Raw genomic sequence first — 27,687 nt, forward strand, 5'->3', positions numbered from 1 at the left:
GTTCATAAGCTCTTAGACTCCTTTTCAAAGAGAGAAAAAGTAGAGGATTTCTTTTGTTATCTTATTTCATACTATAAGTTTCAATAAATTATAAGTTTATAAAATATATTTTTCAACCCAGTGGAAGCATGGTATGGACATTATTTCAATATTATAAAAGAAATATCCCTAGGTAAGCAGCAAAATGAAAAATTCTGTTTTTCTAAATTAGACAAATAAGTTAGAAAACAAATTTTAGATCTTACTTATGAAACATTACTCTTAAAACTACCCCCATGAGACAATTTCTAACAATCACACTAAATAAAAAATCAAATTTGTTTGTAGACTTTCACATTTCAAATTCTAGTGAGGCATGCATCTGTTATTGTCTGCTTTTAAGCAGAGAACAAAGACTATTCATCGAACACTTCCTAACTTCTTGCCTCCGGAATTCTGTCAGTAAAGAGCTAAACTCTAACAGCCAATTGTCCCTTCTGCTCATTCCAGGGCTTTGTCATTGTCTAGCAATCTCCCAGAATTCTCCCTCCCAACACTAGCATTTTCTGCTTGTTAAAAATGTCTTTAAAATGGATCAACTATGAGCAGAGGCAGAGTTGTCTCTCCTGAATGTATTTATGGCAAACTGACTTTGTCAACTGTGTGTGGAAATGTAACCTCTGCAGTTTGTCCTGAGCTCACCAGAGAATTTAACTTTGCAGGTCTGTCAGTCCAGGCTTTCCAACAAAGAGTTGATTTTTTTTTGTATAAAATGAATACTGTCAGATCCCACCACACCCATCAGGTTATGCTCAGTCGGGTTAAGAGCTGTGCTGCTGTGATGCCCCTGTCAGCGACAAGCAACAGAGAGCATGCACACGTTTGTTATACATTTAAAAACTCTTCACAGAAAGGGACAATTGATTAGAGTCTGAGTAAATTTATGGTGCATCAGAAACTGCGAAGTCAACATTTTGTAAAGAGGCAATGAAATTTATTGATTATTAGGAATGAAATAAATAGGGAGGGAGGTGCCACTGTGTTGTGTAAATTGCCCACCACTCTATACACTGGCAGCAGCTATCCAATTCAGGATTTGTGTTTGTTTGTATTCACAGATGTGCTCATATTTTGTCTTTTCTAATATTTTGTCATCCCATGACTTTGAGCTTGTGAATGGCTTCCTGAGTTCCTTAGGATGAGATAAGAACTGCTTAAAATCATGTACAAACCTGACTGGACAGACCCCCACTTATCCCCAACGCCGCCCTCCAATTCACACTATTTTGTGATTCCCTTGTTTTTTTTTTATTTTTTTTATTGAAGTATAGTTGATTTACAGTGTTGTGTCAATCTCTGCCTGTACAGCAAAGTGACTCAGTTATACACCTACATGCATTCTTTTTTTAGATTCTTTTCCATTATAGTTTATCACAGGATATTGAGTATAGTTCTCTGTGCTATACATTAGGACCTTGTTGTTTATCCATTCTAAATGTAATAGTTTGCATCTACCAACCCCAAACTCCCATTCCGTCTCTCTCCCTCTCCCACACCCCTTTGGCAACCACAAGTCTGTTCTCTATGTCTACGACTCTGTTTCTCTTTTGTAGATAAGTTCATTTGTGCCATATTTTAGAGTCCACATAGAAGTGATTTCACATGATATTTGTCTTTCTCTTTCTGACTAACTTCACTTAGTATGATAATCTCTAGTTGCATCCATGTTGTTGCAAATGGCATTATTCCATTCTTTTTTATGGCTGAGTAGTATTACATTGTACATATATACCACATCTTCTTTATCCATTCATCTATTGGTGGACATTTAGGTTGTTCCCATATTTTGGATGTTGTGAACATTGCCATGAACATAGGGGTGCATGTATCTTTTTGAATTATAGATTTGTCTGGACATATTCCCATGAGTGGGATTGCTAGATCTTATGATAATTTTATTTTTAGGTTTTAAGGAACCTCCATATTGTTCTCCATAGTGGCTGTATCAATTTACATTCCCACCAACAGTGCAAGAGGGTTCCCTTTTCTCCATACCCTCTCCAGCATTTGTTATTTGTAGACTTTTTAATTATGGCCATTCTGACAGGTGTGAAGTGGTACCTCTTTGTAGTTTCATTTACATTTCTCTAATAATTAGTGATGTTGAGCATCTTTTCATGTGCCTACTGTTCATCTCTATGTCTTCTTTGGAGAAATTTCTACTAAAGTCTTCTGCCCAGTTTTCGTTTGGGTTGCTTCTTTTTTTGTTGCTGAGTTGTATAAGCTGTTTGTGTATTTTGGAGTTTAAGCCCTTGTTGGTCACATCATTTGCAAATATTTTCTCCCATTCCATAGTTTGTTATTTTGCTTCTTTTTTTATTTTTAATGATTTTCTTTGCTGTGCAAAAGCTTGTAGGTCCCTTTTGTTTTTATTTTTATTGCCTTGGGAGACTGACCTAAGAAAACATTGGTAAGATTTATGTCAGAGAATGTTTTGCCTATGTTCTTTTCTAAGAGTTTTATGGTGTCATGTCTTATGTTTAAGTCTTTAAGCCATTTTGAGTTTATTTTTGTGCATGATGTGAGGGTGTGTTCTAACTTCATTGATTTACATGCAACTGTCCAACTTTCCCAGAAGCACTTGCTAAGGAGACTGTCTTTTTCCTATTTTATATTCTTGTCTCCTTTGTTGAAGATTAGTTGACCTTAGGTGTGTGGGTTTATTTCTGAGCTCTCTATTCTCTTCCATTGATCCTTATGCCTGTTTTTGTACCAATACCACACTGTTTTGATTACTATAGCTTTGTAGTATTGTCTGAAGTCTGGGAGAGTTATGCCTCTTGCTTTATTTTTTTTTTCCCTCAGGATTGCTCTAGCAATTCTGGGTCTTTTATGGTTCCATATAAATTTTTGGATTATTTGTCCTAATTCTGTGAAAAATGTCATGGGTAATTTGATAGAGATTGCACTGAATCTGTAGATTGCCTTGGGTGGAATAGTCATTTTGACAATATTGATTCTGCCAATTCAAGAGCATGGGATATCTTTCCATTTTTTTGAATCCTTTTTATTTCCTTTATTAATGTTTTATAGTTCTCAGCATATAAGTCTTTCACCGCCTTGGTTAGTTTTGTTCCTAAGTATTTATTTTTTGGTGCAATTTTAAAAGGTTTTTTTTTTTTTTTACATTCCTTTTCTAATATTTCCTTGTTAGTGTAAAGGAATGCAACTGATTTCTGAATGTTAATCTTGTGTCCTGCCACTTTGCTGAATTCATTTGTTAGATCTAGTAGTTTTTGTGTGGAGTCCTTAGTGTTTTTTATATATAGTATCATGTCAGCTGCATATAGTGACTATTTTACCTCTTGTCTTCCAATCTGGATAATTTTTATTTCTCTTAATTGTCTGATTGCTGTGGCTAGTACTTCCAATACTACATTGAAGAGAAGTGGTGAGAGTGGACATCTTTGTCTTGTTTCACGCTTTAATGGGAAGGCTTTCAGCTTTTCACCACTGAGTATTATGTTGGTGGTTGGTTTATTATTAATGGCTTTTATTATGTTGAGATATGTTCCCTCTATTCCCACTTTGGTAAGAGTTTTTATCATGAATGGATGCTGAATTTTGTCAAATGCTTTTTCTGAATCTATCAAGATGATCATGTGGTTTTTAATTTTTCTTTGGTTAATGTGGTATATTACATTGATTGATTTGCATTTGTTGAACCATCCCTGTGAAACTGGGATGAATCCTACTTGGTCATGGTGTATGAACTTTTTTATGTATTGTTGGATTCAGTTTGCTAATATTTTGTTGAGAATTTTTGCATCTATATTCATGAAAGATATTGGCCCGTAATTTTCTTTTTTGATGGTGTCTTTGTCTGGTTCTTGGTATCAGGGTGATGGTGGCTTCATAGAATGTCTCAGGGAGTCTTCCCTCCTCTTCAATCTTTTGGATGTTTGAGAAAAATTGGTATAAGTTCTTCTTTGTATGTTTGGTAGAATTCACCTGTGAAGCCATCTGGTCCAGGACTTTTGTTTGCAGAAAGTTTTTTTTATTACAGATTCTATTCAATATTTCACTTTTAGTGATCAGTCTGTTCAAATTATCTATTTCTTCTTGATTCAATTTTGGTGGGCTGTATGTTTCTGGAAAGTTGTCCATTTCTTCTAGGTTGTCAAATTTGTTGGCATATAGTCTTTCTGTTTCTCTTTTAAATGCCAGCCACACACCACACCATCCCTCCCTCAGACTGTGCACTGTGTGAAGGTAGACATCACCTTGCCTGGGTCATCACCATAGTGGTGAAGGGGCCAAAGGTGCCTGCATGTGGCAGGCTCTCAAATTCTTGCTGAATTGCAAATTATTTGAAAGTTTGTCAGAATATTCATTTAAGCTGTTACCCTGAGCCTTCTACTAAACCTATTACTTAGAGGGAACTCAATAAGTATCTGTCAAATTGAAAAGGTAAACCAGTAAAATAATCAAAGAATGAAGAGTCTAATATGGAACTTTCCAAAAGTGAGTTCCACAGCACACTAGGGCAACAGGAGTGGGTTGAAATGAACTCATATCTATTGGGTGCTTGCTGTATGCCAGGCCCTCAGCTAAGTGCTTACTTTACATCTTCCTACATGATCCACATAATAACCCAGGGAGACGTCATTATTCGTCATTCAGATAAGGAAACTGAGGCTCAAAGTATTTAAATAACTAGTCAAAAGTGATATAGTTTGTGAGTGGTGGGTAGATCTGGAACCAGAGCTCTCTGACTTCAGCCTTTTTTTAAAACATTGTGTAGTTTTATAATGTCCCCTTTTGGGAACTCACAGTGTGTAGTCACACAACAAAGACTCTGAGAAGTTGTACAATAACACAGCACTCTTCTTTCTCACAGAACAAGCCTTTCACAGAATACACTGGAGTAGTTCCCAAAGTGGTATATGCACACTCTAATGTGGTATTGGAAGAAAATATTACTTCCCTTTTTTAATGTCAGTCTTTTAATTTGTGTTTTTTATGCTTTATGATGTCCACGTTATATTAATATATGTATATAATTTAAATAAATAATATATATGAGCCATGATCACAGAAGTTTAGAGACCACTGATTTAGCACTTTCCTTTCAAACATGGCCTGAAATTTTTATTCATTCCACTGACTTCATGAAACTAACTTGGAGAAGCTGATTTCAAATTACACTTGAAATGCTTGGGATATATAATATATAAAATATATTATACGCTTCCATTTGGTTGATATTGTTAGAGGAAACAATGGAGTGGCATATTCGAAAGCTGCTTATTCTTGTTCTTAAAGTCTTTTAAAACAACCCACTCCCCCCAATACAATTAAGTTACTTAAATTTGCATCCTCTAAGCTCATGCTTCCTTAGCTGTGGAAAAGATGGTAGGAAAACCCTGGGTGCAGGGCAGAGTGACGGCATCCTCAGCTGATACCAACAGCAGCCTCACTGTGGAAAGTCAAGGGCATTCTATGGAAATGTGTCCCTCTGGGCAGGCTTTTCCCAACATGAATATAGAGGTAAGACCCCTTAGGCCTAAACTGAACAGAATAAGTTTAAGTGGAAGCCATTCTTCCTTCTCTGCATCACAATTCAATAAAAATCCGAAGTGCTTAAAATTCTATTATGCGTTTATCACTCAGCATTCTGTTTTGCTACAATTTTCCTCAATGAGTCAATGACTTGATCCTTGCTTTCTTCTTGGTCCTTTTTACCAAATGATGACCCTTCAATACTTTAAGTTTCCAAAGAAATGCTCAACTTTGATAAAGTTATAGTTCATATACTTGATAAGATCCACTACACCTGAAAAGATTGATACCTTCAGGTAGATGATTTTTCAACTCAGATAAATAAACAGTTTCTTAGAGAAAAACATTAATCCAACAAGGTAGTATTTCTGAAAGTGTAGCAATTACTGTAAAATTGATTAATCAAAATAATTAAACCAGTAATACCAGTAAACTCATGACCTACATCTGGGATTAAATGACTTGGCCAATGGGGTCTGGGATTCCTATCATTACACATTTGTAAGACAATTATTAAATTGGGGAATAATGAGAAAAAATAGAGAGGGAGAAAGAGAGAATATTTCTGAAAATTAATTACATCTTGTAACCAAATCCCGACAACATATGTACCTATGTTGCATTAAGATTATTCAATGTATCTGACATCTGCATGCTCTCCACAATTATGAGAGTTCTATATACCTTCCCATGCCTTATCCTACCCCTACTCTTGAGAAATTAAGGATAAATCCAAAGGTAAGGATAAGCAGAGTAAAATGATCCCATTTTGGCTGTGATGATGTTGTCATAAACGCGGAATCTAAATGTGAACTGCAAATGGGAATTATAAACACTCAATATCAGAAGCATGGTTCACGTCTCAAAATGTATGAATTACTTAATATGAACAATGGTTCCTGAAAGGCTATTTGAGTCCTTATTTTTCTAAGGAGAGCATGATGTAAGGATTACTAAGAACTGGGCTTCCTATTCATTTCTGAAATTAAAAATATGAAGAGCAAACAAGAAAAATTTACAAAACCTCATCTATTTATGTATTTTAACTTCTTTTTTCCTATGGACTAAACAATAAACAAATAAAGTATATTTTTGATTCCTTTTTTCTACCGATGGCACCTTGGTCCTGAGTAAGGGATTTGCTGGGAGTGAATTAACTCTCTCCTGCCTCTGACTTTGGTCATTAGAGTATAACTGGTGTGTCCATGGCTTGTAAAGTTCTTTGAAAGTCAGCATTTACTGCCCATTTAGATTTGCATCCATAACTTAACACCTGGCATGGAACATCCAACCTTTTCCAGAAGTCTATATATTGTATGACTTAGTCCCTCAAATGACATTTTGTAATTTGCTTTGCCATTCTAAAAGGGCCAAGGGTATTTTTGAATCTCGTCTTTCTTGTTCTTGTGTATTAAATCAACTTGAAATTGTTAAAGTGAGACTCTTTCTGCCCTAAGTCTTGAAGCTCTAGAGAAAACAAAGCTGTCATCAGGGTGAGTGGCTGATAATTCTGCTCATTGGAGTGTATCCCTGTCAGTCTCCAGGTAGATGGCTTAACATACACCTTGTTGACAGCAAATACCAAAGGGGGACAAAGCAGGAACATCACTGTGGCTGCCTTGTCCAGTTAGTCCCCAAGTCCTTGCCAGCCCAGCTATCTTAACCATGATAGCGCTGATTTTTCCTGGGATTGTTATATCCATTGCATTTGAAGTTGACTGCCTGTGTAAGCTTTAAAAATAGAACGTTGAAGAAATGTATATTTCAGGGGTCTTTTTGTCTGTGGGTTGTAAAAATGCCTTCACAGTGCTGCTGCCTTCTTGCCTCCATCATACCTCTCTCCTCCCTGACTTGTGATAATAAATGAATACTTCTGAGAATCTTCAGGATCCTGGGCTGAGCTACTGGATTTTAGCCTCAATCAGTATAGCAAAAGGAGGATGGAAATCTTCAACGGCCATTTCTCCCACGGGTTATGATAATTAAGGAATTACACAGTTTTCCTTCCTGCAAATCAAAGGACTTAAGGTGCCTCTCTAACAACATCAAAAAGCTTTTTTTAGTTATTCAACTCTTGCCCTGTCAGAATAGGAGAATATCAGAACACAAAGGGCTACAAATTTATGGGTGTCTTAAGAAAATTCTAATTATAACTTGATAAAAAAAATCCCCTTGATAAAAGTCTATTTGCAGAGAAGCAGCTCTTGTAGAACAAACTTACAAATGATTATATCCCAAACGTGCTACTTGGTAAAATTGAAAAGAAGTGTTGCTCAAAGCCTTCTTAGGTATAGAAAGCAAAAGAACAACATCTCATTTTTTCACCCTCCTTTTTTTCGAGTAGAGTAGGGTACTGCATTTTAGTCAATGCTTTATTCTTTTAACATCTGCATGCTATTAATTAATGAACTTCACCACTTAAGCAAGCTCAGATATTATTTTATTAACTAAAAAATCCTCACATCACTTTATAGCTGACATATTGAAGTTGACAGTGTTGGAGGAGAGAGCTGAGTTTGGGTCCAGGATGGGGAACGGCCAGCTGTGTGACCTTCAGCAAGTCCCTCACTGCACTTTACTTTAGACAGTCATCCTCTTCTTCAATTTTTTTTTTTTTTTTGCGGTATGCAGGCCTCTCAATGTTGTGGCCTCTCCCGTTGTGGAGCACAGGCTCCGGACACACAGGCTCAGCAGCCATGGCTCATGGGCCCAGCTGCTCCACGGCATGTGGGATCTTCCCAGACCAGGGCGTGAACCCGTGTCCCCTGCATTGGCAGGCGGACTCTCAACCACTGCGCCACCAGGGAAGCCCTCTTCTTCAATTTTTGAATTCCAATCAGAACCCTTAGATTGACAATAAGAAAAGTGAATTATGAGTTACTCCTACTGATTCAAATGCAGTTTTATTTGGTGTCACCTTCATTACAAGTCACGACAGTTCACAGAATGGCTAAGAAGAGTTAGCAGGGATTGAGTGCTTGCAATTGAGAACTTTGTATAGGATATCTCACTTAATCCTCAAAAGAGCACAAAAGGCAGTTTCACTTCTTTTCTGATTTAGATTCTATTTATTTACTTTTCTTCTCTGTTTGCTGTGGCTAAAACTTCCAAAACTATGTTGAATGATAGTGGTGAGAGTGGGTTACCTTGTCTTGTTCCTGATCTTAGAGAAAATAGTTTGTTTTCACCACTGAGAACGATGTTGGCTGTGGGTTTGTCATATATGGCCTTTATTATATTTAGGAAAATTCCCTCTATGCCCACTTTCTGGAGAATTTTTATCATAAATGAGTGTTGAATTGTGTCAAAAGATTTTTCTGCATCTATCGAGATTATCATATGGTTTTTATCCTTCAGTTTGTTAATATGGTATATCACATTGATTGATTTGCATATATTGAAGAATCCTTGCATTCCTGGGGTAAAGCTCAATTGATCATTGTGTATGATCCTTTTGATGTGCTGTTGGATTCCGTCGCTAGTATCTTGTTGAGGATTTTTGCATCTATGTTCATCAGTGATATTGGTCTGTGGTTTTCTTTTTTTGTGACATCTTTTCTGGTTTTGGTATCATGGTGATGGTGGCCTTGTAGAATGAGTTTGACAGTGTTCCTCCCTCTGTTATATTTTGGAAGAGTTGAGAAAGAAAGCTGTTAACTCTTCTTTTAATGTTTGATAGAATTCGCCTCTGAAGCCACAGGTCCTTGGATTTTGTTTGTTGTAAGATTTTAAATCACAGTTTCAATTTCAGTGTTTCAGAATGGTCTCCTCATATTTTCTATTTCTTCCTGGTTCAGTCTTGGAAGGTTGTACTTTTCTAAGAATTTGTCCATTTCTTCTAGGTGGTTCATTTTATTGGCATATGCTTGCTTGTAGTAATCTCTCATGATCCTTCATATTTCCACAGTGTCAGTTGCCACTTCTCCTTGTTCATTTCTAATTTTGTTTATTTGAGTATTCTCCCTTTTTTTCTTGATGAGTCTGGCTAGTGGTTTATCAATTTTACTTATCTTCTCAAAGACCTAGATTTTACTTTTATTGATCTTTGCTATTGTTTCCTTCATTTCTTTTTCATTTACTTCTGATCTGATCTTTATGACTTATTTCCTTCTTCTAACTATGGGGTTTTTTGTTCTTCTTTCTCTAATTACTTTAGATTTAAGGTTAGGTGATTTATTTGAGATTTTTCTTGTTTCTTAAGGTAGGATTGTATTGCTATAAACTTCCCTCTTAGAACTGCTTTTGCTGCATCCCATAGGTTTTGGCTCCTTGTGTTTTCATTGTCCTTTTTTCCTAGGTATTTTTTTATTTTCTCTTTGATTTCTTCCATGTTGTTGTCTATTCAGGTATTCTTTAGATGCAGGGTTTATCAAGTTGACTGTGGGATTTAATCTGTTGCTCCTGAGACTGCATGGAGGAATTTCACTTTCTCTTCTTTGTTCGCACAGCTCCTGGGCTTCAGCTTTGGTTTTGGTCCCACCTCTACATGTAGGCCACCCTCAATTGTCTGTTACTCGCCCATAGAGGAGGGGATTAAAGCAACATTTTATTAGGGCTCTCTTACTCACTCAGGCCAGGGAGAGGGAGAGATGCGGTAGTCATAATTGGAATGTGGGGTGAGCCTGCGGCAACAGTGGCCAGCATGATGTTGTAACAGCCTGAGGCTCGTCATGTGTTCTCCTGGGGAAATTGTCCCTGGATCATGGGACCTTGGCAGTGGCAGACTGCACAGGCTCCTGGAAGGGAGGTGTGGATAGTGACCTGTGCTCACACACAGGCTTCTTGGTGGCTGCAGCAGTAGTGTTAGCATTTCATGCCCATCTCTGTGGTCCAAAATGATAGCCGAGGCTCACGCTCATTTCTGGATCTCATTTAGGTGGAGCTCTGAATCCTCTATCCTCGGACACCCAAAAACAATGGTCTCTTGCCTCTCTGGCAGGTCCACACTTTTCCCAGACTCCCTCCTGGCTAGCTGTGGTGCACTAACCCCCTTCAGACTGTGTTCACACAGCCAACCCCAGTCCTCTCCCTGGGATCTGACATCTGAAGCCCAAGCCTCAGCTCCCAGCCCCCACCTGCCACTGAGGGTGAGCAGACAAGCCTCTCAGGCTGGTGAGTGCTGGTTGGCACCGATCCTCTGTGTGGGAATCTCTCCACTTTGCTCTCTGCACTCCTCTTGCTGCACTCTTCTCCGTGGCTCTGAAGCTTCCCCCTCCACAACCCGCAGTCTCCGCCCACAAAGGGACTCCTAGTGTGTGTGGAAACCTTTCCTCCTTCACGGCTCCCTCCCACTGGTGCAGGTCCTGTCCCTATTCTTTTGTCTCTGTTTATTCTTTTTTCTTTTCCCCTACCCAGGTTCGTGGGGGAGTTTCTTGCCTTTTGGGAGGTCTGAGGTCTTCTGCCAGCATTCAGTAGGTGTTCTGTAGGAGTTGTTCTACATGTAGATGTATTTTTGATGTATTTATGGGGAGGAAGGTGATCTCCACATCTTACTCTCTGCCATTTTGATATTAGTTTCTTTTGTTACTTTGGAGTATAGAAAAGCACATTTATAGATCCATGGTTTAAAAAGTAAGAGACTAAAAAGCTAAAACAAACTTTTTTTCCACTGAACTTGACTGATGACTCATTCCCACCTTGATGTTTCTTAATTTCTTAACTAAATGTCCACTGGCATAAAGAAACTCATGTGTTAGGAAGGAGAAAAGTGTTCAAAACACATAAGTTCTGGAATATTCCATTTGTGTAATGTCTGGGAAAATTGATTTATCACAAAGATTATTGAACCCAGGATAAATTTGCACAGTTTATGTAATGTGAGTTATACAGATGCATGAAAATGTTATTCTCAAAGTTATGCCATAAACTGTAATGCAGATATTACAATGTGAATCCATATATTTCAGGGATTATTTTTCTTGTTTTTTAAAATTAAACAGTAGTTGATTCATAATGTTGTGCTAGTTTTAAGTGTACAGAATAGTGATTCAGTTTCGGGTTTTTTTTTTAATCCCAGATTATATTCTGTTATAGCTTATTACAAGATATTAAGTATAATTCTCTGTGCTATATAGTAAGTCCTTGTTGCCTATCTATTTTATGTATATTACTTTATGTCTGTTAATCCCATATTACTAATTTGTCCATCCAATCCTCTCCCCTTTGGTAGTCATAAGTTTGTTTTCTATGTCTGTTAGTCTGTTTCTGTCTTGTACACAGACTGGTTTGTATTATGTTTTAGATTCCACATATATGTGATACCATATAGCATTTGTCTTTCTCTGTCTGACTTATTTCACTAAGTGTAATATTGTCTAAGTCCATTCATGTTGCTACAAATGGCAATATTTCATTCTTTTTTATGGTTGAGTAATACTCCATTATATATATATATTACACAAAATATCTCTTTATCCACTCATCTGTCAGTGAACATTTAGGTTGCTTCCATGTCTTTGTTATTGTAAATAGTGCTGTTGTGAACATAGGGGTGTATTTATCTTTTCAAATTAGAGTTTTCCCTGGATATATGCCCAGGAGTAGGACTGCTGGATCATATGGTAGCTCTATTTTTACTTTGTTAAGGAACCTCCATACTGTTTTCCATGGTGGCTACACCAATATGCATTCCCACCAACAGTGTAGGAGGATTCCCTTTTCTCCACACCCTCTCCAGCATTTATTATTTTTTGATGATAGCCATTCTAACTGGTGTGAGGTGATACTTCACTGTGGTTTTGATTTGCATTTCTGTAATAATTAATGATGCTGAGTATATTTTCATGTGCCTTTTGGCCATTTGTATATCTTCTTTGGAGAAAAGTCTGTTTAGGTCTTCTGCCCATTTTTCAATTAGGTTGTTTGGGTTTTTGTTATTGAGTTATATGGGCTGTTTGTGTATTTTGGAAATTAAGCCTTTTTCAGTCCATCATTTGCAAATATTTTCTCCCAGTCCATAGATTATCTTTTTGTTTTGTTTATGGTTTCCTTTGTTGTGCTTATAAGTTTAATTACATCTCATTTGTTTATTTTTGTTTTTGTTTCTATTGCCTTGGGAGACTCACCTAAGAAAACATTCCTACGATGTATGTCAGAGAATGTTTTGACTGTGTTCTCTTCTAGGAGTTTTATGGTGTCACGTCTTATATTTAAGTCTTTTAGCCACTTTGAGATTATTTTTGTGTATGGTGTGAAGGCGTGTTCTAACTTCATTGATTTACATGCAGCTGTCCAGCTTTCCCAATACCACTTGATGAAGAGACTGGCTTTTCTCCATTGTATATTCTTGCCTCCTTTGTCAAAGATTAGTTGACCATATGTGTGTGGGTTTATTTCTGGGCTTTCTGTTCTGTTCCATTGATCCATATGTCTGTTTTTGTGCTTATCCCGTGCTGTTTTGATTACTGTAGCTTTGTAGTATTGTCTGAAATTTGAGAGGGTTATGCCTCCAGCTTTGTTCTTTTTCTTCAGGATTGTTTTGACAATTCTGGGTCTTCTATGTTTCCATATAAATTTTAGGATTATTTGTTCTAGTTCCATGAAAAATGTCATGGGTAATTTGAAAGGTGTCACATTAAATCTATATTGCTTTGGGCAGTATGGCCATTTTAACAATGTTAATTCTTCCAATCCAGGAGTGTGAGATATCTTTCCATTTCTTTGAATCATCTTCAATTTCCTTTATCAACACTTAATAGTTCTCAGCATATAGGTATTTCACCTCCTTGGTCAGGTTTATTCCTAAGTATTTTTTAATGAAATTTTAAATGGGATTTTTTTTTTTTTTGCTTTCCCTTTCTGATATTTCATTGTTAGTTTAAAGAAATTCAACAGATTTCTGCATATTAATCTTGTATCCTGCTACCTTGCTAAATTTGTTTATCAGTTCTAACAGTTTTTGTGTGGAGTCTTTAGGGTTTTCTATATATATTATCATGTCATCTGCATATAATGACAATTTTACCTCTTCCCTTCCAAATTGGATAATTTTTATTTCTTTTTCTTGTCTGATTGCTGTGGCTAGGGCTCTCAATACTATGTTGAATAGAAGTGGTGAGAGTGGGCATCCTAGTCTTGTTCCAGATTTTAACAGGAAAGCTTTCAGCTTTTCACCATTGAGTATTATGTTGACTGTGGGTTTGTCATAAATGGCCTTTATTATGTTGAGATATGTCCCCTCTATACCAACTCTGAGAGTTTTTATCATGAATAGATGTTGAATTTTATCAAATGCTTTTTATGCATCTATTGAGATAATCATATGAGTTTTATCCTTTATTTTGTTAATGTGATGTATCACACTGACAGATTTGTGAATAGTGAACCATTCTTATATCCCTGGGATAAATCCTGCTTAATAATGGTGTACAATTTTTTTAATGTATTTTTGGATTCCGTTTGCTAATGTTTTGTTGATGGTTTTTGCATTTATTCATCAGATATTGACCTGTATTTTTCTTTTTCTGTAGTTTCTTTGTCTAGTTTTGGTATCAGGGTGATGGTGACCTCATTGAATAAATTTAGAAGTGTTCCCACCTCTTCAGTCTTTTGGAATCAGCTTTCCTTTTAGAACTGCTTTTGGTACATCCCATAGATTTTGTAAAGTTGTGTTTTCATTTTCGTTTGTCTCCTTTTCTAATTTCTTCTTTGATTTCATCATTGACCCATTGTTTTTTTCATGTTGTTTAGTCTCCATGTGTTTGGTCTTTTCCCATTTTTCTTCCTGTAGTTGATTTTTAGTTTCATATCATTGTGATCAGAAAAGATGCTTGATATAATTTCTATCCTCTTAAATTTATCAAGGCTCATTTTGTGACTTAGTATGTGATCTATCCTAGAGAACGTTCCATGCACACTTGAAAATAATGTGTATTCTACTTTTTTGGATGTAGTGTCCTGTAGATATCAATTAGGTCTAACTGATCTATTGGGTCATATAGAACCTCTGCTGCCTTATTGATTTTCTGTCTGGATGATTTGTCCATTGATGTCAATGGGGTGTTAAAATCCCCTACTATTATTGTATTATTGTCAGTTTCTCTCTCTATGTCTGTTAGTATTTGCTTTATATATTTAGGTGTTCCAACATTGGATGTGTATATGTTAATGCATGTAATATCCATTTTCTGTATTGATCTTTTTATCATTATATAATGTCCTTCTTTGTCTTTCTTTATGACCTGTTTTAAAGTTTATTTTAATATAGTTCTGTCAGTTTCCAGTTAGTTTTCCATGAGAATTATTCCACGTGTAGATGCATTTTGATTTGTTTGTGGGGGAAGGGGAGCTCCACATCCTCCTACTCTGCCATCTTGATCCCTCCTTCCTTTTTTTTTTCTTTTGATATTTCATAGCACTGTAAAAATCCTACCAAAACCTGGTTTAGATTTAAAGCAGTACTTTGAGAAGTACAGAAGATGGCACTGATTTCTAAGAATTGTGCATCTAAAAAGAATGTGCTGCTATTAATTCTGATCATTTATCATTTCTTTTCCTGATGGGAATTATGATGCTTTACATTTTCATCAGTTTTCTTATCTCAATGTAAAATTCTCTTTCCTCTTAAATATCCTCTAACAATTAGATGAAGAAGTGAGAATGGTAGGAATTATACATCTACATAAAATATTGGAATGATTTAGTATGAGCAGGAATTGACAATCAACCAACCATATTTATTTCATGGCTTTTACCTGTGGGTGAATTGAATATTATAGATCCATTTGAATAGATAGCTTTATTTTATTCATGAATTGAGTATATTTATCTTGGTTCAGAAAGAACAGATGTGTATGTTTTTTGTACAAGCATCTCAGAAGATTTATTTCTACTCCCTTTAAATGAAAATCACATTTTTGGGTTATATCTTTTTTATTTCTAAATGATAAACAGTGTGGACACATACTCCACAAGGGGCTTCTTCAACAACAGAAATAGCAATAACAACAATGATCATGTATGTGGTTTTATAACCTGATTACATTTGTGCAGGATATTGAGCTAAATTTACTGCTATCTTATTAAGAAGTTAAGAACAAAAAGAAGAAAGATGTTTATACTCAAACTTACAAAAGAAACCTGGAGAGGCAAACAATGGTCCTATATTTTTCCAAATTTATCCATCTGCCCAAGGATATATTAATTTTCCTGGCAAAATTAAATGTCTGTTTCAAGGTACACTTTGTTGCTGAACACCATGCTTGTAAAATTGGCATACTAGAGTCTTTCTAAATCAGAAATTTCCAGAATAAATCCATCTACAATCTGTTGCTTCATTAACATACACAATAGAAAAGGAACAACTGAATTGGATTTTCACTAGGTCAGTGCTACCTGGTGTTCACTCTGCAGCCTATATAAAATATAGAATCCAAGTAAAAATCAACCACAATTTTTTTGTCTTTTGTATTTGTATAAAAATGGAGTAATGAGTTTTATTTCAAAAAATAGATTTAGACAAGACAATCTATTCTGCAAACACTGTTCATTTTCAAGAAATCTTCCTTAATGAATTTAAGGATTATTTTTCAAGTTTATATCACAAAATTTTAAACAACATTGTGAGGTAATCATACAAATATTTTGTCATGTAAAAGCCAAAATTTTTTGTCAAAAACTATCAATTTCCCCAAGAAAAATATTTAGTATTTTGGCTTACAAGTTACAAAAGACATTATTATCAAGTATTAAACAGAAAATAATGTTTAGAAGATAAAACTTGTAAAACTGTAGTTGTATTTATATAACTTAGTTATGAAAAACAACCAACTCATCAAGTCGGGGACCCCTGCCTTGGTTTTCAGTATCCATATACAATATATTATCTGAATTTTTGCCCACAGTAAGAGAATTAAGAGTCTAATGTTTTTTTGTAAAAACCCAGAAACATTCTTACTCTTTAGTGGCAAATGACTAGAAAAATGCAAACAAAAAAATTTTTTGAACAAGCAATGATGAGCATTGGTGGTGTTGTAGAAATTCTATTTCCCATCTTCATCCAATAGCTCCAATTTTTCCCTCATCACTTAAGAACAGAACAGTTAAGATACTAGATAAATAATAACATCAGAAAAATAACATATGTATTTCACTATGCTTTCAACACTATGTTAAGCCCTGTATATGTATCCATTCAACCATTTGATAAATATGTATTCTGAACCCACTTGAGCCAGGCACTGTCACACATCCTGGAGTCCATGAGGGACAGGCAAACTCTCTGTCCTAAAGGAACTACAATCTAACTGGGGAGGGAGACAAGTTAGAGTAAACAAATAAATAGCATATAACGTAATTAGGGTGCAGTAAGCAAAGCAGATTAAGGAACTAGAGAGTACGGGTACAGGAGGAGATTGATTGTTTAACAGGTTGGTCAGGGAAAGCCCCTGTGAAGAGGGGACACTTGAGCAGAGTCTTGAAGGAAGTGAGGGAGCAGGCCATGCACCTCTGTGGGAGAACACATTTCAGGCATTGGAAACTAGAGGAGCAGAAGCTCTGAGCATGTTTGGTTTGAGAAACACAAAGAAGTTAGGATGGCTGGAGCAGAATGAGCAAAAAGAAATTGGTATATAATAAATTTGAAGAGTAGGGGCTTTAGGCTATGCTAAGGAACTTTTTTTAATTCAAGAGAAAACACTGGAGGACTTTTAATATGCCATCAATATTAAAAAGGTTGCACTGGCTGCAATATGGAAGAGAGTCTATAAGGGTACGAGGTGGCAAAGGAGAACAGGTAAGAAGCAGATACAGAAATACAGTCGTCCCAGCTAGAGAGAAAAAATGCATTGAACTTTGATGGCAGTAATGCAGGTGGTGAGAAGCAGTGAGGTTCAGGATACATTTTGAAGATGACATTAACAAGATTTGCCAATTGACTGGTTGAGGTGGCAGAGAGAGAAACAATTTAAGAATGATGAATAGTTTTTGTCCTGAACAAAGGGAAGACTGAGGAAGAGATCCAGTTGGTAGGGATTGGGTTATAAAAACATGAGAATAAAGAGTTCTTCCTCGTATATGTCCAGTTTGAGATTCCTGTTGGATGTACAAATGTATGTCAGATATCTAGTAGGTAGCAGGATATACCAATCTGGAGCTCTGGAAAGAAGTCAGAGGTGGAGACCATTACTCAGGAGTCATCAGAGAGCAACGGTGGGAGGAAGATGAGTAGCTCAAGGTGGAGGGAACACCAGGAGAACCCAGATGAAGAAGGCATTTCAAGAGAGAAGAAATAATCAACTATGTCAACTGTTTCTAAGACAGAATAAGATAGAAACAGAGAATCGAGGTTGCATTTAGAAAGATGGTGCTCACGGGTGACCTAACAGAAGTTTCAAAGGAAAAATAGAAAAGATAACCTGGCTGGAATGAAATCAAGAGTGAATGGGTGGTAAAATGTTCAAAGGATCATAAAGATAATATTTAGAAAAGTCTTACCATAATAATGAGCAGGGAAACAGGGGCCACTGGAGAGGAAGGTGGGGGTGAGGAAAGCAGTGTGTCAGATGCAGATATTCGAGCGTGTCTGATGTTGAAGGGGATGATTCCGTAGAAGAGAATTTGATGTCTCCTGGAAAATAGAAAAGAGTTGCTGGAGTGATGTATTCCACACAAGGAGGAGTGGATCCCGCACCAAGGCAGAGTCGGCCTGGTAACCGGAGGGAGAACACGTGGATCAAATGAGTGCCTGGAGGGCAGGAAGGTTGAGGTTCCATGATGAAAGGATGGGTACTTCTCTGTTCTTAGAGCTTATCTTTCTCAGTGAAATAAGAAGCAAGATCATTAACTGAGAGAGAGATGAATATCAGATGTTTCAGAGGAAAAAAGAGGAGGCATAAATTAGTCATCCTAGAGACTGGGAAAAGGCAGTAGGATTGCAGGTCTGGTGCGAGAGCTTTGTGGGAGACGTGGTTAGCTCAGGTGTGTTTCCTGCATCCGCGTGCCCTTCTCACCCTTCACAAGAAGTTAGGTACTTCTTATTATCCTCATTTTACAGATGAAGAAACTAAAACAGAGAAGTTAACTTGCCCAAGTTCACACAGGAAGTGAGGAAATCCAGAATCCAGCCAGAGCTGAGGCTCCAGCAGCCTCCCCTCCATCACCCTGCTGACAGCCTGAGTCTCACTGCAGGAAGTGAGGAACGGAAGATGGATCTGCCATCTGAGCCCAAGAGACGTCTTCTGCCCACATCCCAGTAGCCCCTCTTGCACACTTCCGTGCACAAAACTTCAGTAATTCAGATGAAGAGGACTAACTACAGAATGCTTATAAAAGAAAAAGAAAAAAATATAGTAACATTTAAAACAATAATGGTTATTTCTCTGCCTTTACTGGGAATGAGAAAAATTTGCCTTAGTAAATTTTCTAGAAAACAGAAGTTTATACCCTTTCTGTGGTAATTTTTGCTAAAATGTGTTCTGTAAGCATAATAAAACACGCTGTGCAGAGATTCTACACCAAGCCACAGCAGAGCATGTTTTATAGTAAAGATTATGACACTCTCCCTTTGTGAGGGTTTCTAAAATTTTTAACGACCCTAAGATGTTGAGATATGTTAGGTCTTTGACTGCCTTTGACTGTTCCTTCACTGCTTCCACACAGTAATTTATTTTTACTTCAAATCTCAGCAATCCCTTTCCTTCCTCATTCCCAATCCACTGCTGTCACTTTAATAGCACTGAAGGAAAAACAATGTGTTAAGTTCACATTTGGAAGCCATGAGGCAACTAGGATTAAAAAAGAAAAAATGCATTTAGTAACCCTAAAATATTCTCCTTGCAACCTGTTCAGTCACTTGATTTGATGAGGACTGGTGGTCCCAGAGTCTGATCTGGGAATTTGTGTAACAGAGTAACCAAATTCACTCAGAGTCGCCTGGTTAAGATCATAAAGGGCTTACTGTAAAGAACTGGAAATAATCATTCCTGAGGATGGAAGCCCTCTTCCTCCTGGTCTGGGCCCCTCCGTGTCCTTCTGCCTGATGCAGCCGGAGGACACACATGTGGCTGAGGACACAGGGCCCTCTGAGTGTGGTCCAGACATTCTTTGACCCTTTCTGATTCTATTGCTCTCCGAAGGGGCTTCTCTATTCACAGGCTTAAAGTTACCACACAACAAAGGCCCTTGAGGTAAGTCACAACTAAGGGTTTAGAGCTGCGTGGTTCTCCCTAGGGCTGTTCAGCAGATAGAAGGGAGCTGCCTGTGTAATTTTGTCTTCCTGGAGGCACATTTCTAAAAGTAAAAAGAAATAGGTGAAATGTACTTTAATAATAAATTTTATTTATCCTGATATTTAATAAATATAGAATATTATTAATAAGATGTTTGCATTCTATTCTCCATACCAAGCCCTTCTCTACACCAAGTGCAGACTGAGATCACAGCTGCATATGGTGTAGAGCTGTCATTGGTCAGCGTGGCTTCAGACCAAGAGACTCTGAGCACATGAGAGATCACCCCTGTGAGCATAGTTACCCTCCACCTTCACTGTTCAACATTCTTCTTTTTAGTACTAGCACTGATAACACATTTCTACTATTAACTGTTTCTATCAATATCACATTGTTACCATTTTCAATGAGTCACCCACCCATTTGCTTACATTGATGACTCAGTACAAGTTGAACTCTTTGTTAGACATCCCAATGTCCTCAAAGTCCTCCTTATCATTCTTGACCTAAGGTTTCTCCTCCAGTTCCCGCTGTCTAATCCAGCCTTCACATTTCACCACTACAGTGATATTTCTAAAAGACAAATTTGATCTTTGCTTAACTACTCAAAAATTATGAGGAAAATATCAAACCCTTCATAATTTGACCACTGTCTTAACTATCTCATTTCATTCGCTTCCACTTTCCGTTTTATACTTTATTCTAAAACTTGCACACTCCATGGGTTCCCTGAGTATGACATGCTTTCTGGCCTCCCCATCTTAGAATAAGTTGTTGTTTCCACCTGAAATGATCTTTGCTTGTCACCTGCAGGTGAACTGCTGTCATCAGCCAAGATTCAGTCTAGTTCAGTTGAGTAATTTAACTCACCACACACTAGCTCCTTGAGGGTAAGGATTGTGCTTTATTATCCTTGTGTCACCAATATCTAGCTCAAGGTCAGATAGTGAACTACGTACATATTTTTTGATCTGACCTAAATGTACAAAAACTTTTAGTAGACTCAGTTGTAAATTATTAACAGGAAGAAATGTTATAAAAGAAAAACATTCCTATTTTTAGTATTTAATTGACTTCTATTTTAACTGTTTTTAATGCCAGCATTCAAACATCATCAGTAGTTTTATTTTGCTTTAATCCCAGTTAATTTTATTTAACTTCCTTCAACCATCCTACCTACAGAACCACTGAAATCCCTGATGGAAAGTCTTATTATCTCTGAAACACAAACCACCAATTACTTCATTAGATAAAATATAAGGTGGTATGTCTCAAAATCCTAATTCAGATTCTGGTGAGTTTTGAGAAAATGTATACTTATCCTAGGACAGTCATCCCAAGGAATAAACTGATAAGATTTTAATAAAATATCAAAATGAAGTATTCAGCTGATTCCATACAAATCCCTACTTGAATAGCTATGTGAAACAAGCAGAAATAAAAGCCTCTGATAAATAGAATTACTTTTCCCAGGATAGCAGAATTATTTGCTGTATAAACAATTATAACCAGACATAACAACTCTTTTGTTTTAAACATTAAGTACCAGAGTGAGGATATTTCTTAAAGTTTGTAAAAATTCTAGTTTTACAACTTCGTGAGAGAGCCACCACCTCTTGAGAAGGGAGCATTATAAAGTAATCAAGACAAGCTCTTCTTCCCTCTATTGAGCTGTCTTGAACGAATAAAGATAGATTCTAGGAACATCCTTTAATCTGGGGATACTATTCACAGTAGTCAGGATGGGGGTCAAAATCTCTCTTCCTCTTCCCTGTTCCCCTTGGAGTGAGGGAAAAAGCCAGTTGGGACTATTTATGAAGGAAACAGAACAATGAAAGAGAAAATATGGATATAAGATTAGAGGCAGGATGAAAAGAGAAGCTAGCTGGCTGATAGCACCCCTCAACTAAATCTTATTTGTCCGCACTGGCCCTTGTACTTCTGAGTTTTACCATTTCCTGTTTCTACTAAATCTCCCTACAGTTTCAGGCCTATTAAAACCCACGCTTTCACTATCTAACACATGTCTGAACAAAGTAAGGAAAAGCATTTCTTTTAGACAACGATTTCACTTCAAGGAGATTTCAGGTCGTTCACAATATGGTGATGGAAACTGATCCATTTCCTTCCCATCTCTTGGCCTTCCTACCCCTGACCTTTGGCTCTTAGAGAAGTAAAGGGTTAGAGAAGCTCGGTTTGTTCCAAGCTGTGAGTCCCTCTCTAAGTCATATCCGTCATTATGGTTACAAAGCACCTAGGCAAATACTTTGACTGCCTGTGATCTTTTCTATTTCTAAAATTAATCTCCAAAATGTAGAATTTTGCTTTTTAAGTAAATTCTTCACGTCAAAAGGGTATGTGAGTTAAAGGATTATACACAGGATCTCAAAACACTACACTTCCTTTGTTCTGGATTTGAATTCCCTATTGAGTCTCTGAGTTGCTCAATGCTGAAGGGCACATAAGTTTAATTAATGTGATAGTAAACAGACTATGTGGCGAGATGCAGCAGCAAAACACAACCCTCCTCTTACAAGTCCACGAACAGGCTTGTTTTAACTGTTTGCTTTGGGCTTTTCCACAGCTGTTCACATCACCCAGCCCAGACTCAGTGGGATGGATGCCTTTGGATATACCTCGTTCCTGGCTTATTCACGGGTCCCAGACATCAGCTATGATTACGAGTTCCACTTGAAGTTTCAGCTGGCAAACAACCACTCAGCAGTGGAAGACAACTTGTTATTTTTCACCGGACAGAAGGGTCATGGTAAGATTACCTGAACCCTCTAGGGCTTGCTTAGGTTTTTTAACAATACTTGAGAGATTCCTCAGGGACTATGGCTGTGGGTGAGGCAGGCGCTTGCCTGGATCAGCCTCCTCCTGTCTGCTGCTCAAGCATGTGCCTTGTCCAAGGTGTGCAGCAGCCCTTGACCCCCAAATCCTGTTCACACCAGGCCTCCTCTTATAATCAGGGAATTGTAACTCCTGCCAGCAAGCGTGAAGACAGAGAAGGGGGCAAGTCACACGAGAAGTGAGCTTATCTACTGGTCCTGTCCTCTGTTTCTTTGCATTTCCACAGAGAAGGAGAGAAGGGAAATTCTCAGAAGGAACACATTTTACCATGTGTCGTGAAATGGGAATGGTTGCCCTCAAAGAAAACCATCCCAAATTAAAGGAGCAAGAATTTAAGAAAGTGCTAGGTCTGTAATCCTGTATTCCATTGCCCTTCAATTGGTGGGAAAGCAATTTATAAGATAAATTTGTGTGTTAAGTAGAAACCAGCTATGCACACGTGAGATCAAAGAAAAGCACGTATGTTTTACTCCCAAGTCAGCAACTAACTACTTAAGCAATTAATCACCTATCTTCTCTGAGCTGGGGGTCCTCCACTGTGAAATCAAAATGTTACACCAGAAAAATGACCTTTCTCATCAGTAACTCTACAGTGCTAGGGCAACTAACGAATTCTGTCATTTTCAACTCTCTCAATGCCTGTTTCTGTATTAACTCGTGTCTGAAAGAAGCCCACACCCCAAGGGAAGGGTGGTGTGCAGCCTCGCCCCACCTCTGGGAGGATGAGGGCTGCTTTATCGCGTGAGCGCTCTCCTGCCTCTGAGCCACATATGTGCTCTCCCCTCCCCACCCTTGGCGGGAGATGCCTGTCAGAGTGGTGAAGAGAGCAGGCTCTGGGCCTGAAAGGTAGGTTTGGATCTGGTCTCCACCACTTACAAACTACACGTCAAGTTACTTAGTGTCCCTGTGCCTCAGTCTCCTCTCTGTTCAAATGAGTATAATGATGGTGATTCCCTGTCAGAGCTGGGAGGACGAACATGGTTAAGACGTGGACTCAGTAGCAGGGAGCACTGGACTCACAGCATCCTTGCTTGTGTTGTTGCAGGAGGTCTTCTCCAGCCACCTCCACAGAAGCATGTCTCACCTCACCCCAACAAAGTTATTCTCTACCTCAGCCTCTTGCTTACTTCCTTCAAAGCCCTTACCTCAATTTACAATTCATTTATCTATTTTGTAGATAGTTATCTATTATCATTTATCTATTTTGTTTCCTGTCTGCCTCTATGAGAATGGGATCTCTAGGTAGACAGAGACCAAGCCATCCTGTTACTGAACCAAACTCAGGTCTGCTCTCCCGAGCTCAGTAAAGCCAATCAACCGACACTGCGTGTGGTGAAGGAAAGTGCAGCGTTTATTGCAGGCGCCAAACAAGGAGTCCAGGGCAGCTCATGCTTAAAAGGCACAGACTCCCTGAAGGCTTCCAGGGAAAGGTTTTTAAAGACAGGATGAGGGAGGGGGCGTGTGGGGTGTGTGATCAGCTCGTGGACCTTCTTCTGATTGGCTGGTGGTGAGGTAACTGGGAGTCAACATCATCCACCTTCTGGTTCCACCTGGGGTCTTCGTGCTTGTGGGCAGCATGCAGTTAACTTCTTCCACCTGGTGAGGGTTTCAGTATCTACAAAACAGCTCAAAGGACATGGCTCAGAATACTATTTACAGCCCTCGAGGAGGAGCTAAATGTCCTTGACTTTGTTTAATGGCTAAACTGTTATTACTTTGTCTTGCTTAACAGTTTTCCTTTTTTTCCACATTTCTCACTTCTCTGATTAAATTTATTCTTTAACTAAAGTTTTTCTACAGACAAAAGGCTGGCAGAGGACATGGGTGGGTGGCCGGGCTCTGCCCTGGGATGGTTCCACAGGGTCCTGCTTGATTACAATCCTTCCTGAACTTTATACACCCACACTTAGCACACTGCCCGACACATAATCAGCACTGAATAAAATACCCACAGTAAACACAGACAATTGTATGTCATATAAGTCAGCAACTCGGTTACACAAAGGTTCTTAGAGTGACCAGTCTCAGGGACTTGCAGTTCAGATGCCGTCTTCTCCGTAATGATTTCCCCATGGTTACTCTCTCCTTCCTCTGAGGGTTGCTGAGATGCCCTGCACTGTGGGCATGGAGCCCTCATGACACGCCTTGGTGGGCTACATTTCTCTCCTCATTCAGAGAAATGGTGTCCCGGTTATCACTGTATCACCCACAAAGCCTCCCTCAGAGGGCTGTAATAAACATCTGTTGAATGACTGCCAGAAGGCAGGGAGGAAAGAAGGAAAAGAAGAAGGAATTCCTACCCTTAACTCTACACTGCATACAATTATATCCTTCTCATTAGCAAAAAACAAACAAACTGGCAAATAAAAAATTCAAATGAGCATCACAAAGTTTGAGTGAGTCCTAAACGATTCACAGAGGAAGAACCCTAGCAAAAAATAAACATTTGGCCCATGGAAACGCTGCCACCAAATGCCTCTTCAATGCTCTTCAACTACAGATTCCTTCAAAATTTTCCAAACAAAAAAATGTAAAAACATTGTCTTGGTCGCAGCACTTCTAAAGCATGAAATTTTACATGTTACACTTTCTGATCTTCTCACATCTCTTTTGTGTGTAGGGAGATGAATGCTAATGCAGCACTTGCATCTGTAGGTTTACAGCATGGCTAAATAAAGGCTGGATAACTGGTAGATTAATTGTGGAGCTTTATCTGCCAATCAGTGAAAATGAAAAATCTGAAACATACAGTTCCACATTGTACCACCAGAGAGAGCAAGAACACCAGCTAAGAAATGCAAGTCAAGCCAAAGAGCTTCTCAAGGGGAGATTTCTCCAGGTAGAACCTCTTCACACCTGTATCAGAATCACACGATGGTGCTTGTTAAAATATTAATTCACAGGCCATCTTGAATTTAGAAAAATAGACTTTTATCAAGAACGTTAGGTGATTTTCATGCAACTAATATTTTAGAGCAACCATACAAAACCCCTAAGGACCAGCTAAATTAGACCATATATGGGGACAGACTATGATATGCAGTTATTGCTCGTAATATCATAGGCAGGGAGGATTTTTCAATTTACATAGCATAAAGTTATTGGTTAAATAAACACATATTCCTTTAAAATATATTATTATGATCAACATTAACCACACAATTTGCAATTTTCTGTTCTATATAAGAAACTAGGACCCAAGTTAGTGTTTCTAACAGTGGTATCTCCACATATAGGTATTATTGTAGAGTAACATAAATCTCTGACCTGTGCTTTGGTTGTTACTAAAACCACCATTTCACATGCTGCCTTTGTCTTTCTCAGGTTAAAAGATGCACAAAGCCACAGAGTTCATATGATAACTTGAACTATAAGTCAACCTCTAATTTTGGACATGAAAAGGCAAGGGAACTTCTTCACTCCCCAACACGGGTGATGTTCTTCCTTAAGTCCCCAGAGCCAGACTCTGACTTTGCCAGACTTCATGCACATTGAACTCTGGACAAATTACCCCGTCAAACATTTCCACTTGAAAATGTCTCTCTTGACGTAGGATTTTAACCTAAGCTAAAACTCGTCCTGCCTTTCTGCAGTCGTATTTGGCATTTCCTTCATTACCAGTTCTTACTTCGCTCCCTTATAACTTGTGTCTTATAGCTCGGCTCTTCTAAAAACCACCGTCTGTCCCACATCGGTCCACAGAGGAATACCTGATCTCCCCCTCCCATATTCCTTCCACTGGCGACGGGTATAAACATGCTGCTTCCTCCAGAACCCAGGAGTCATCTGGGTTTCTCCCTTCTATTCATTTTGACAGTTATTTACTGGGAGCCTAGATGGGGGATTCTTCCCAGTGCTGGAGATACAGTTGTGAATAAGTCAGACAAGGTCCTTGTCATCTTCTCTCCAGTTTATACCCGATGTTTTATAAAACACCAAGGTCTGTCCATTTTACCTTCCAATGACTTTTTCATCTTTTCTCCTTCTTCTTTCTTCCCTTCCTTGTTCCCAGTTTATCTGTCACGGGCGGTCGCAGTAGCAATAACCTCCTTTCCAGGATCCCTGCGCAGTCCTGCCCTCTCCCTCTCTATTCTCCACATAGAAGTCTGAACGTATGCTGCCTAATCAACATGCTTCCTCATAACATACCACCTAAGATCCTTTGCATAACATGCACAGATATGTGTCCAGCCCCTGCCCAATTGCACAATCTCTTGACCTTCATTCCACCCTACACTCGGCAATATCAGCACACGTGTACATTCTGGGTCATGTCACTGTGTCATGTCACTGTGCCATGTCACTGGGTCATGTCATTGTGTCATTTCACTGCATCATCCACCTTTTTGCTTTCACATAGGCTGTCCAATCTTCCTAAGACACCCACACTTCACTTTCATGCCTCAAAACCACTTCTATCCTTTAAGCCTCAGCTCAGAAAATTATCTTTAGGTCTTTAACACTTCCAGGAAATTTAAGAATTCATCTCACTGCAGCTTGCTGGGAACGGTTATCATATTTTACAACTGTTTGTCTGGATCTCTCTCAACAAGGACTGTGGGTTTTCTTTTTTCTATCAACAGTGGCCATCATGTGTAGACACTCATTACAGTTCTGAAAGAACGAATACAAAAATCGCTGTCTCTGTTACACTAAAACTTATAATCAATTTAGGGAAGCACAACATAACGTACTTAAAATTTTGTGAACTTATCATTAACTTAAAATTTGTTAAAATTTTATTAACAATACTAAACCAGAGGTCAGAAATTATGTCTGGTACACAAAGTATCCATCATGGTGTCTAATAATTGTCTGGAACATAGACATCATTGAATGTAAAGAAGGATGTAAGTGATAGAAAAGATGGAGTTCAGAAAGTAGAAATTTCACCCAACTAGAACAGTCAGGGAATGTGCTCCCGTTCTGTGTGTTTCCCATCCATTCCCTTCCATTTCAGCCAATGCTCTACAACTAGTGCTGCAGGAGTCTCGCTTGCCTCCCTAGCTCCACTCTCTCCCAGCCCATCCCCAGCCCACTTATGCCATCTGAGAACTATCATCCCATCCACGCCACCTTCCCTGCTCCCTCCTGCCTGGAGCACCTTCCCCAGGCATCTTCCCATCCT

The sequence above is a fragment of the Hyperoodon ampullatus genome (assembly GCF_949752795.1).
Source record: "Hyperoodon ampullatus genome assembly, chromosome: 12".
NCBI classification, from domain to species: domain Eukaryota; kingdom Metazoa; phylum Chordata; class Mammalia; order Artiodactyla; family Ziphiidae; genus Hyperoodon; species Hyperoodon ampullatus.